The sequence below is a fragment of the Pinus tabuliformis genome, chromosome 1_2 (genome assembly GCF_031772625.1).
Source record: "Pinus tabuliformis cultivar Carrire ecotype Pingquan chromosome 1_2, CPIR1, whole genome shotgun sequence".
NCBI classification, from domain to species: Eukaryota; Viridiplantae; Streptophyta; class Pinopsida; order Pinales; family Pinaceae; genus Pinus; species Pinus tabuliformis.
In genome coordinates, this window is record NC_142298.1 from 339,236,673 (window position 1) to 339,250,550 (window position 13,878).

Here is a 13,878-nt window from a genome sequence, read left to right on the forward strand (position 1 = left end):
TCTTGAGTCTGTCCCACTGCTTTTTCTTCAAAAACACCATATACGTGACTGTGCAGCTTCTAACTCACTTATATATGCAACTTCTCTTGATAATAACTGCGTATGAGAATTAGAATACTGAATTTTTACACTTTCATATCCCCCCAGGTCTGTTATGTTTGTAAACTGAGCTATTGCACATCTTTCTAACAACAATTCCTTCTTCTTCAATACTTTGGATTGTGATTATGTTTGCTCCTTTTTGTATGGTGGAAGAAATTTGTTCCTATATTCCGTTTCTTAATGTCCAAACTTGTTACACACATAGCATCTTACATGTTTCATATTCCTTCTATCGCAATCAATAGCTTTGTGACCAAACATATTACAAGCAAAACAATATCCCTTAAAGTACTTGGAAATTGATGATCTTTCTGTGTGACAGTCTTGAACCATTCCACTTTTGCATCTGGTTGCAAAATGTTGAAAATTATGACATTTAAAACATTCAACATTATTTTTCAAAGAAAAGAAACAATTATCCCTTCCATATTTAGATGGAAATGTTTTTCTTTGAAGTCTTTCTTTCCTTGGTTGTTGATGGGGTTGACCTTTTATCTCCATGTTGAGCATTTCAGATTTTGCATTGGATTTCCTTACGTCATCTTGTGAGCTAGATTCACCTTCATGAAAACCAAGACCCATCTTTATAATAGGCAAACGCTAAACTTTGATGATTTCATCTAACGTTTCCGATCCTTTAGCAAATCTAAGATTTAGAGTTTTTGTCTTTTCAAGTTCTTTTCTTAGACTTACTACTTCACATTCTCACACTTTAGTGTGTTCATCCTTAGTTGATGTGTCACTATGTTTATGACTGTATCCTTTTCTGCCAAACTGATTTTGAGTTGACTAATTTCTTTAAGGATATCTTCCTTTTCTAAGGGCATCATTTTCATATGCCATGAGTAGTTTAATTTCCTGATCATCTTCATCACTATTGGAAAAGCCATCACTATCATCATGAGTATAATAACTTCTATTACCTTTTGCAGAAATATTTCCTTTGACATGAGGGCATTTAGTAGCATAATGACCAACTCTACCACAAGCAAATCATTTGAATGGTATCTTACCTTTGAATCTTCCGGAACCCCGTTGAAGCTTCTTCACAAAATTTACCTCATCTTCTTCTTCTGAATTATGTCCCGATTCATTGTGCTCTTCCTTTTCTTTTCCCTTTGCCGATGCTTTTCTCATATCTAATGGACCTCATTTTCTCATTTCAAAGGCAGTGATCTGAATTGTATCCATGAAAAAAATTATCAAAGTGCCATGACTGTATCAAATCAGGATAGACTTCAAAATTCATGAACAAAGAGTGATCAAGAAGACCTCTGGATAGTGGTAGTTTGCAGCCAACAAGGAATGATGAGGACCTCGGTCAAAGCACGTTGACCGAGGCCCATGGAGACCATGCAGGAGACAAAACTAGCAGTTGGGAAGCCTGGATCAGGAAACGGAGGCCATTTCTGATGTGAAATTAGCGCATCACTAGGCAAAACCCCTCGAGAAGGAAAGGCCCTGAGTGCTCGGTCATATGGGAAGCTGGGAAACCGTAGGGAAATCTCTAAGGCAAAAGGCAGGTCTCGTGCTCCAAAGCCAGCGGTATATCGGAGGCATCCTTGGGTGGTAAGCGGATTTGGCTGAAAACAAGTGATTCCATTCAGCGCACGACACATGTCTAGCAGATGAGAGAGAAAACCGCCTCTCATTGCGCGCTAATGGTCGAGCAAGTCAACCACACGAAATGAGCGAACAGCGTAGGATCTGGGAGCTCCAGATCTGATGGCGAAGATTACGCTCGACGGAGGAACAGAATTTGATAGGGGAATTTAGCCACAGCATAGAGAAGTTCGAAGTCCAATTTGACTTCCGAGTTGGCAGATGAGTCATTCCACAGTGTAACTGGAAAACCGAACCATTGAGGAAGAGCTGGTGCAGTTCGTGAGAGGACAAGTGGCCACTCTCTGTGAGATGATGCAGAGGCAGGGAACTCCAAGCAAACAGTAGTAGGCAATCCGAAGGGGTGGAAGAGGAAGCGAACAGTCAAGGGCAGATTGGCTTTAAGCCATGAACAGACAGAGAATAGAACAGAGAGAGAAGGGAGGACACAGACAAAGAGAGTGAGAGTGAAGAAAAGACAGTGAAGCAAGAAGCAGAAAACAGAGAGCCGAGCTGACCTAAGGCGGCATCGAGCAGACAGAAGGTTTGAGAGGTTCAAGAAATTCCTGTGAGGATCTATCGGGAGTTGAGCACCACATTGGGCTCCTCTTATTAAATACCAGAGAGGTCAAGAATTGGAAAGGAAAAGAGTTTGTGCGCTCTAGTGGCTTGGGGAATCCAAGAACCACCCTACCAAGCATTATCTGTTTCAGGAGACTCAAATTGAGCGCCTCACTATAAAAACTTTGCATTAAAGAAACAATAAAAGAAGGCCACCACTGAAAGCTCGACCGGAGATGTAGCCCTGGAGAATAGGGTGAACTCCTTATTAATTTGGTGTGTTCTTGTATTTGTTTACTATGTTTCCCTTACTATTTTCCATTTTTCCAGTGTCTGTGTATTTTGCAATCTGATCAATCCGTTGCCTAAAATAACATAGACATACACCAACACATGAGTCTGTAATACCTTCATTAATTAATTAATTAACTAAGGTCAATCACGAGTGATTTTCATATCAAGTGGTATCAGAGCTTTAGGTTATTAAGGTTAGACAAGCTTGTGTTGGTTTAGCTGTTGAATGCTAACTAGATCAAAGCTCAAATTAGGAGGAGGAGAGTTGGTCGAAACTAATCCTGAAATTGGGAGAGTCTATCCTTAGAAGACAACATCAGAGGAAGGTTCTATGGGGCCAGACCCTCAATTCATAGATAGTTTCCTAGCCATAAAGTCCATGTTAGAAGAAATGTATAGGGACTTTAGAAAACATAAGGATGAAGATTCATCAGGCTCTAAACAAGACAAGGGAGAAGATGAGTCTCACTTCCATGACCACTCAAAAGGAAAATGGAAAGAGGAAAGCTTTTCACACCTCCTAACAGCCCTGAACACAAAAAGAAAGCATCTTTGATCAAACTAGATGTTAAATTTGATTTACCTATATGTGATGGAGAGTTGAACGCAGAAAAGCTAGACAATTGGATTAGACAAATTGATGTTTATTGCAGAGTGTAGAATATCGACTCAGACAAGAGCAAGAATCAGTTGGCAAGCCTATGCCTTGGAGGCACTGCCTTGGTTTTGTGGGAATGCAGAACCCAAGCTGACATGAAAAGACATGGTAAGACTATCTCTTTCTAGAGTGAATTTGTTTTTGCAATCAAAAAGCAGTTCTATCCATTGGCCTACATGCAGCAAGCCATGATGAGTTGGCAAACTCTTCGACAGTTGAAAGGGAAAAGTGTGTAAGGGTACACTCAAGAATTTAGAAAGAGAGAATTGATTCTAGGAATCTCATTAGACTCACCTGAGACTCTGTTGAAGTACATTGGTGGTCTACACAACTACATGAGGCATACTGTCCTCATGTTTAACCCAACTAGTATAGATGAGGTATTTGTACAAGCTACTCATCTAGAAGCTAGAGGAAAGAATGGAAGTCCAGAAGTTGGGGGATCATCCCAACCCACTACAAGCAAGAGCAAGGAGAAAAGAAAGTAGAAATGGAAAGCAAGGAAGGCTAACACTGCACAGAAGAGCAAGGCTTCATGCATTCACTATAAAAAGGATGGGCATGATGATGAGCATTGTTAGCTTCTACATCTAGAGCTGAGACCTAAGAAGTTCAAGGGCAAGAAGAAGAAGGTTGTTGCATCTATTCAGAAAGATTTGGGGTCAGATTCGGGAGATGAAACAACCATTACAGCCCAAAAATTTCAAAAATGCAAAAAGCGTCCCAAATTTTTTGAAATTTGGGTTGAGTTTTCTCCATCAAGTGCTGTGTTGGGCCAAGGAAGCCTCAGCCAAGATTTGAAGTTTATATTGCGCTTTTTGCCTCCTCGATCTCTTTTTCAACTTGGCCTTCAAGTTCCTAATTCTAGCTTGGCACACCATATTCCTTGAAAGATAGTGTTTTGCCATGTTTCTCAACATGTTTTTCTCATTGATGGCCTTCTCCAACATCCTCTCCAAGTGGATATTAGTCTTATCCAACCAAGACTCACGATCAACATTGATTTCTTGCTCAAGTGTTGTGAACTTGACTTTCCTCCTTTTGGCAGCTTGCCGGTTTTCTCATATGTTTCTAAGCTCCATTATGGTTTGTTGATCCTATAGTTGTTTGTTTCTTTGCTCTAGGTACCTTATTATCCACTTGGCTCTTTCCAAGTTGAGGGAAAAAGCATTGATGTCCGCATGTTGCTCTTGGATGACTTCCTTGAGCTTTGAGCTTTATGGGCCCAAATCTGTGTCATTGTCCTGAATGAGAATGAAATCAGTCTCCTGCTCACCTGAAGGCCCTTCATCATGCAATGGCCTCTTGCCCTTATCCGGAACCTACTGTGCTAAAGAAGGAAACAAGACCCCTTCCACCCCGAGTGGAGATGATACTTGCTTTGCTGCTGCAAATAACCGTCTAGTGCCCTTTTGATAGGTGACAAACACCGGCACACTAGCGGTCTGTGTCTCATGACCCTTCTGTTGATGAGAAGGTCCACCTGTCTCATGAAAAGTCTCTCGAGGTACCTGAGGAGTTGTGAAGAACTCATGAGAAATGAAATCCTCCCATGAGATGCCTTGCAAACCAAGCTGATGCATGACCACAATTTTGATGAGTGCAAAATGGTATATACTATTAAACTGCTGCTGAGGAGTCTTTTTTTGTACTAGGGTGGTAATCTTCTCAATATTTTGACACATGAAGTAGGGGAGATTCATCATTCTCACCCTGGTAAAGTGCATCAACAATCTGATATGATAAGCATATAGGTAAGAAAACCATCCCTCACAGCTGAAATACTTCATTATGAGTTTCATCAAAGGAGCATATGAGTCTTTCAGGTACCGAAAGGGAAAAAATCTGTTGAGTTGTCTCAAATAACCGAGCTTGATGTATGGTTCATAATGTTCCCTGTCAATCTGCTGCCTTTTATTCCACTGCTCTCCAACATTAGGAATGCCGGTTGCTAGAGAAATAGACTTCGGTGTCAAGGTGAATGTCACCCCAACTAGAGTGGCTTGGCCATTATGTAGATGAAGCACAAACAACCGATCTAACTCATGATGATACTGGACTCTAGCAACCATCTCACAAAACTAATAATAGGATTGGTGTTGGAAGCATGTGATAGCAAGAGGGTAGGCCTGCAGCTTAGCAAGTGAAGTAGGTTCCTCTCATATATGTTTGCCACCCTTTTGAGGTCTCCTTGGTGCATGAATTTCTGTAGGAGAGTCATTGTGTGTCTCTTCATCTCAGTCATATGAAGGATTAGATTCCATGCTTGCTAATGTGTGAGTTTTCTTGATGAGTATGAAGAGATTTATGGTGATTTTAGTTTTCTGCCACCAAGGGTAAGAATGTATGAGGGACTGTGGAGGGAGAGGGTATGAGGGGTTTTGGGAATATTATGATAGGTTTTTTGGGAAATAGAGAGTTTAGGGAATAGTGTGTAAGCTTAGGGACAACAATTAAGGTTTAGGGATTTTGTATATAGGATTTGGGAAAATGAGAATTGGGGATAGGGGTGAATGACTTTTGGAAGTTAAGGAATGAGTGGATGAAATTGGGAACAAATGGAGGAATCAAAAGTGAGGGAGTGGTGGAGTGAACTTGGTAGCAAAATGACAAATGAAAACCCTAGGAAATCGTTTTTTAAGAAATTGCAAGGAAGTAGGGTTTGAGTTTTTTCACACTAAACCACCATAAATTTTAAGAAGAACTCTTTCACTAGCAAGGAAAATAGCTTGACTTACTTGCACACTAGAAGATTTGAGCAATTTTTACAAATTTGGGAGAGTTTGTGATGAAATCAGACTTGGCAACTCTATGCACCGCGCCACAAACCCAACGTGCCACACCTCTTGTATGCATCACGCCAGTACAAATTTAACACTGTGGAGGGTGGCCCAATGTGCCACACCACTTGTATGCGCCGTGCCTCTCACCCAATGCGCCGCGCCTACAAAACCTAAATTCTTTGCTGCGTTTTCACTTCCTTTCTCCAACATGACCTTCACTTTGCTCAATCTTTCTTCTTTGAGTGCCAATGAGATTTTTGAATTGTAAAAATGATATATGTACAAGAGCTTTTGATTTTTCCTTCATAAAACTCACTTTTATAATGTTTGCAATGTGACTTACTTTTTCAACTCTGTTTTTGGGCAGTTTATTTTATTTGTTCCTTTGATGAACTGAATGACTTGATTTTTTGTTTTCCTTGCAGGGGATGGAGCTACTGAAGCTTGGCAAGGTGACCAGGGTTGCCACTGAATTAATTTACATATAAGAGAAATGAAATTGCATGAACTTATACAACGACAACCTAAAATACTCTGTTTTTCCTCAAAACAGGGTTTTGAGGAAAAAATACATTTTTGAGCATGAGATTGTGAATTCTATTAGTACTGGAACTTTATTCAGCCTCCTCATGTGCCTGTTGGCTGCTATTGGAAATTTTGAAGACCTTTTTGATGAAACCCTAGACCTAATGAAACTGAAACCCTAGAAATGACTCTTGCAAATTTAAAGACAAAAAGTGACTGCAGATGATCTTGATGAATGGAAATGGGCCAACAGGTAAAGGACATGAGGGAAAATGTACAACAACCCACTACCGTCAGATGATCCATACTCCTAATGGAATGCAGCTGACTGAGCGAGACACCTAATATGCAATGCAACAAGAGAATTTGATCTCTGACGGAGGGATGAAGATACCGACACTAACAGCATACACTATTTTTACATTCTCTTTCACACAATTCTGAAAACATCATAGAAGAAAAGATCTTGGATAATGATGGAAAATCATGGATTTTGGATCAAGTTTTATATCAGAACAGTATTCTTGCTTATGTGAATTGTGAGAGTCAATTATAACCATAGATTATATGTGTGACACAAAGAAGGAAATAGAGAATATAAAATTTCTCTACAAGTACTTCTATAGCATGGCAGACATGGTAGATATATTTATTACAATTTATGAGAATATATTGGCGAGCGAATGTTCTTCTTCTTCATCTTCTTCTCAGCATTCAAATGAGGAGATCAACTAGATCCTTCAATCAAAGAATGCTAAGTTGAGGAAACTTCTACAAGAAGTAGAAGAGGAGAAGAAAATATTTTAGCTTCCGTTATGAGCCACGAAAGAGGCCTTGGAAAACTTGCAATAACCTCAGTTGGTGACTTTATCACCCACTTAAGAAACAACAATTGAGGTAAATAGTGATTCTTCAGTTTCATGTTCACATTATGATGATGATTTTGGTGCTTTTGAAATACACTCCATAGGTATTGGTTTGAATCTAATGAACAATATGGGATATGAAGGCAAGGGCCTAGGAGTAAATGGGCAACGCATTGTGAATCTCATCCAAGTGGTGGAGCTTCCAGAATATGCATGAATGTGCTATGTACAAAAGGAAAAGACATGAGAGTCTTCAAGAGACAATTTTGAGATAATGAAAGATATTGAGAGAACATCACCACCTTATAGTGATAGTGAGAATTCCAAAGGAAGAGCTAAGCCAAACTCTACTCACCAAATTACACTAGAGACAACTGTTTGAGGAAGGTTATGTCAACCAGGAAGGAGCCATGACATGTTCTGCAACTAGCTCACAAAGTAGAAGAAAAGATAGATCAACGACTTAAAAATTATCCTCTTTGAGAGGGAAACCTCCTTTACATTACATAAATGAAAAATTCTTGGATGATACAAATGATAAGACCTCCTTTGTATATATAGGAGCCTAAGGGGTCACAATATAATTAGATCCTACATAATAATAATAATTTAGTGGCACAAAAATAACAATATGGGGGATACATGAGCACAATAAGAAGAATAGGGGGATACACTAACAAAAACAATAAGGGGGATGCACTAGTATTATAGGGACCTAACATGCCCATCTCCTTCAAAAAAGCGTTGTCCTCAATGCTTGTAGCTCCAGATGTTTCTGTATAAATTTCTCATCTTCCCATGTGGAATCTTTAGTGGGTAAGTTCTTCCACTTAATGAGATACTCTGAAATTAATTGATTCTATAGTTGTCAGGTTCTTGTTTTTGAGACTACTTCAGGATAAAACCAAATTTTTCCTTCTTCATCAAGTTATGGTAGCACTGTTTGAATTGGGAGCTTGTCACCGATAACCTTCTTTAACCACGAAAAAACTAGGTGTACCCGAGAAGATGCAAGCAACTCTAATTTGTATGCCATAGTACCAATCCTTTGTAAAAGCTTGTAAGGACCATATTACTTGGGTGATATTTAATTATCCTTCTTATATATAGGTTTGTATGATTGTCTCCATAAAAATACCCAATAAGCTACATTAAAAATTCTTTCACTATGATGTTGATCTACATTTTCTTTCATTTTATTTTGCGCCAGATAAAGGTTATACTTTAAGAGTTTGAGAACTTGTTGTTTATGCACGATGTGATCCTCCAATGCTTAAACCTTAGAATTTTCTCTTAAAGATATGTGATAGATGTTCAATGATATCCATAAAGTGCCATAAATGGGGTCATTTTTTCTACAGTATGGAACAAAGTGTTATACCACCACTTAGCTAGAGGTAACCACTTGACCCATTGTGTTTTTTTATCAGATACAAAGAAATGAAGATATCCTTCCAAACATTTATTCACTATCTTAGTTTTCCCATTAGATTCAGGATGATAATATGAGTTATGAATCAACTGAGTTCCAAGAGAAGAAAATAATTCCATCCAAAAATTTCCAGTGAAAATGGGATATATGTCACTTACAATGGTTTTTGGGTTTCCATGTAGTTTTTCAATTGTTTCCACAAATATAGTAGCAATTGTATTGGCTTTAAAAGGATGAGATATTGCACAAAAGTGTGCATACTTCGTAAGTCTATCAACTACCACCATAATGACACTCTTTCCTTGAGTTGCAATGGATAAAGGTTGTAACTGACTTGGGGCCTTAATTTTCTCAACTTTATTGTTTTGGCAAACCAAACATTCTACCACAAACTTCTGAATATTAGATTTAATTCCATCCTAAACAAATTCCTTCTTGACCATGTGGTAAGTTTTTAAAAATCCTAAGTGCCCTCCTAAGGGGGAGGTCTACAATTCCAAAAGAATATTTTTTTTTGAGTTGGGAATTATTACAAAGATATAAGCAATCTTTATACCATAATAAATCATTTTTCCAGCTAAATGTATTAGATGCATTGGGATATTTTTGCAACTTTTGAATGAGTGTCCACACCTCTTCGCCATTCTTCCATTTAAACCTTGCTTTGGTTATCCAATCGGGTTAGATAATAGAAATGGAACAAAGAAATTATTCGACATCCTCATCCTTCTTTGAGAGTGCATCTACAACAACATTTTTCTTCCCCTTTTTTCTAGATGATTTCAAAGTCATAACCCAACATCTTGTGACCCATTTTTAATCCTCTTTTGAAGATAATATTTGTTCCCAAAAGTATTTAAGACTATCATAATTTGTTTTTACCTTGATGTGTCTTCCAATTAGGTAAGGTCACCATTGCTTTAGTGCATGCAATATTGACAACATTTCCTTCTTATATATAGGTTTGTGTAAATACTTTCCTTTGATTGGAAAACCTTCAAAAGAAATGTGTCTTCCTTATTGCATTAAAACAACACCAATTCCATTTCCTAAGGCATCACATTCCAAAATAAAGGTTTTTGTGAAGTTTGACATAGATACGACCAATGCTTGGAACATTTCCTTTTAAGATGTTCAAAGTCCTTAGTTGCTTCTGAATTCAAAGAAATGCATCTTTCTTCAGTAATGTTGTTAGAGGTGTTTTTGTCTTAACAACCTTGTATAAATACCCTATCAACCTGAGAAATCCTAAAAGGTGCTTTATGGTTGTGGGGATTTTCCATTCCTTAAAGGCTTTAATTTTGTTAGGTTCTACCTTAACACCCTTATGAGATACAATATGACCCAAATATTCCACCTTCTATACTCCAAAGAGACATTTGGAGTTTTTTTCATATAATTGTTTCTTCTCCAATAGTTTGAGCGCCCTATCAACATGTTGAACATGATCCTTCCAATAATTTTTGTAGCTTAGTATATCATCAAAAAATATGAACACAAATCTTCTAAGGAAGGGTTTGAAAATGGAATTCATAAAAACTTGAAATGTGGAAGGTGCATTAGCAAGGCCAAAAGGCATGACCAAAAATTCATAGTGACCCTGATGAGTTATGAATGTTTTTTTCAGAATGTCTGCAGTCTTCATTCTAAGTTGATGATATCTTGAATGAAGATACAACTTGGTGAAGTAAATTTCTCCATGTAATTCATCCAGCAATTCATTAATGATAGGAATGGGATATTTATCTTTAATAGTGAGCTTGTTGATCTCCCTGTAATATGGACACAAACACCATGATCTATCCCCCATTTGTGCCAATATTACGTGCATAGATAAACAACTTTGACTAGGTTGAATTACATCAGCCTCTAGAATTTATGCAAACATATGTTCAATTCCAGTATTTTGGGCATAGGGACGTCTGTAAGGCCTAATGTTTAGAGAAACACTTTCTCGAATCAAATGAATAGAATGATCATGATCACGAATATGAGGGAGGCCTTTGTTAGTCTCAAATATCTTGGAATGATTATCCAAGGATTTTTGGAGATTTGGAGAAATAGATGATTTTGATGTTTGAACCTGTAGTGAGCATAATTGTGAAATTACACCCCATTTCCATTTATTCAGAATCCTTTTCATGCCATTAGAGATTATTACCTTTCTTGGTTTCCCTTCGATACCCCTTAATTAATTTTCCTTTCCTTCCCATAAAAATTCCAAAGAAAGTTCTTGAAAATTAAAAGATATGATACCCATATATTGTAACCATTGGACTCCCAGTACAACATCAACACGACCCATTGGAATGGAAAGAATTGGACTATTCAATACATATTTCCTCATGGTTAGTATGATATTATGGAACTTTCCAGAGAAATTTATAGTTCACCCATTTGCATCCATCACTTGAAACTCTGGTGTTGGATATAGGAATAAATTCAATTCCTTGGCTATCTTACAATGAATAAAATTATGGGTACTACCCAAATCCATCAACACTATTACCTTTTGCTTCCTAATATATCATTCTATCTTGAGAGTTTGAGGAGTGGTAATTCATGTGAATCCATTACAAGATATGGCTGGATTCATTTCTTCTTTCTCTAGAGTTGGTTCCTGGTGTATATCCTCTTCTTTTGATGTTTCTTGTTCCTTTTCTACCTCCTCTTCACAATATATGTAAAATAATTTCTTCTCAGCATGCTTATGACCTTTAGGATATTTTCTTTCAAAACTATAACAAATCCATTTTGATATTTTTTCCTCCAATTGTTGTGGTGTCAAACTTGTAGATTGTGGAAGTTTATGAGAAACAACACTTCCATATTTATAGTTGTCAGTGGTAGACTTGCTCATTGCCATAATTTTTCTTTCAACTTTTTTTTCTACTGTAAATTCCTTCTCCAGTGAATCAGGTTCCCAAAGGTGAACCTCATGTTGGATGTTATCCTTTAAATTCCCTATGAAGACATGAGTCCTATGCTCCTATGGAATATCAGTTACCTTGATATTCAATTTTTGGAAGTCCTTAATGTGCTCTTCCATTGAACCATTTTGTTTGATATTTATCAATTGGATAAGGAAGGTGTTTCTCTTTGTATCCCCATAATGTGCTACCATTTCCTCCATAAAAATTGACCAAGTTACAATTGGTTTATGAGAAAAAAACCATCGATACGATACAAACTAATTGGGATCTAAAGATAAGATGAAATGCATACCTTTTTTGTGTGTTTCACATCATGGAGATCAAAATATTTCTCCATCTGTAGTATCCATGTTACCAATCCTTGTCATCAAACTTATTAATATCTTTATTTGGAATGTGGTGGGTCTTAAACCTAGCATTGGAGTCTCTAAAATCACAATTCATCTTCCTTTTGTCCTCGTTATGGTGTTCATGGAATACCTTATCACCACTGGGAATCCTTTCTGCAGAAACTTTGTCAAGCCTTACATGTATAATTTTAAACCATTTATGTTTAATTTTAAGCCATCCATGTCCCCTATTAGTTCATCATTGGTTTCTCTTTTTGAGAACGAAATTTGTTTCACTTGGTCCCGTAATTTTGGATATATCATGTTGCAATACTTCCCCTTCATTCGTCATAATGAAGCTTAATGAGGGCTTAATGGGTGTAGAATTATTTTGTTTGGGAGGAATTTTAGAACTGAATATTGATATCACTACTTCAATACACTCTTGGAATCACTTCAAACTGATTTTTTAAACAAAAGTTATGTAATTGTTAAAAATTACACATCTTTTTCATTCTCTCAAGAGCTTGATCTTGAAATGGTTGTAACTCTATAATATTGGCTCTCTAATGTCTAAATTTTCATCCTATCATATCCTTCTAAGTGTTATTTCCAACGCCATAAGTTAGACCAAAATTGGAGTCTTCAAGATAATATTATGCCCAATCTCCCTCGATGAGATGATTATGGACTCGTTCAATAGAGTGAACTTGTAAGGAATGTCACATGTCACTGTTTCAACCTTCGGCCCTACAAATAACACAAGAAGAAATATAGTTTGTGCAATTGCAATAAATTTTTACAAAATTTATATCCAATGCTCATAGAGGAGGTTATGATTATCTTCCCAAGGTCACCTCTCTGAGGCTGAATTCTGGAACATGCAAAAACCCTAACTTCTTCAGACCATATCTCCGAAAATGTATCGAAAAAATATCTAAATTTTTTAGAAGCCGTTCATCAATATTTTAGCTCCACATGGTGACAATTTCAAATTTTGAACCTTCTTACAAACAAAGTTATAAAAAATTACAATATGACCCTTTTGCAACAACAAAACCATAGAATCCAAAGCTCTGATACCAAATGTTATGCAACTAGCTCACAAAAAACAAGAAATGATAGATCAACAGCTTAAAAATTATCCTCTTTGAGGGGGAAACCTATTTTAAATTACATAAATAAAACATTCTTGGATGATACAAATGATAAGACATTTTTTATATATATAGGAGTCTAAGGGGTCATAATATAACTAGATCAGCCTATATAACAATAATAATGTAAGGGCACAATAATAACAATAATGGGCTTCTTTGGGGCACACCAATAACAATATGGGGGATACATGCGCACAACAATAACAATAAGTATCTACACTAACAATAATAATAAAGGGGATACACTAGTATTATAGGAACCTTACATGACATAAATATCCCTCTCCACATCAACAGAGAAAGAAGGTAAAGAAATTCTGGAGGAATAAGAAAAATTGCAACTGTTGCATCCCAAGAAGATCCATATAGATTTGGAATCCCTTTTAAGTAGTTTGGCATGGACACCATTGTAAATCGCATGTTGTGAATATGTTTCTAAAAGTGATGAATGCATAACATCAATTGTATATGAAACATAGTGATCTTTTGTAATTTTAGTTGGATAAAAAGGCATGTTGTTTCTATTGTAAACTTGAACATGAGTGTGTTATAAACTCTTGGAAAGTATATTTTTGTTTGAGTCTTGTAAGTTTGACATGTATTAGAAGCCACAAGTTTGCATATGGATATAGG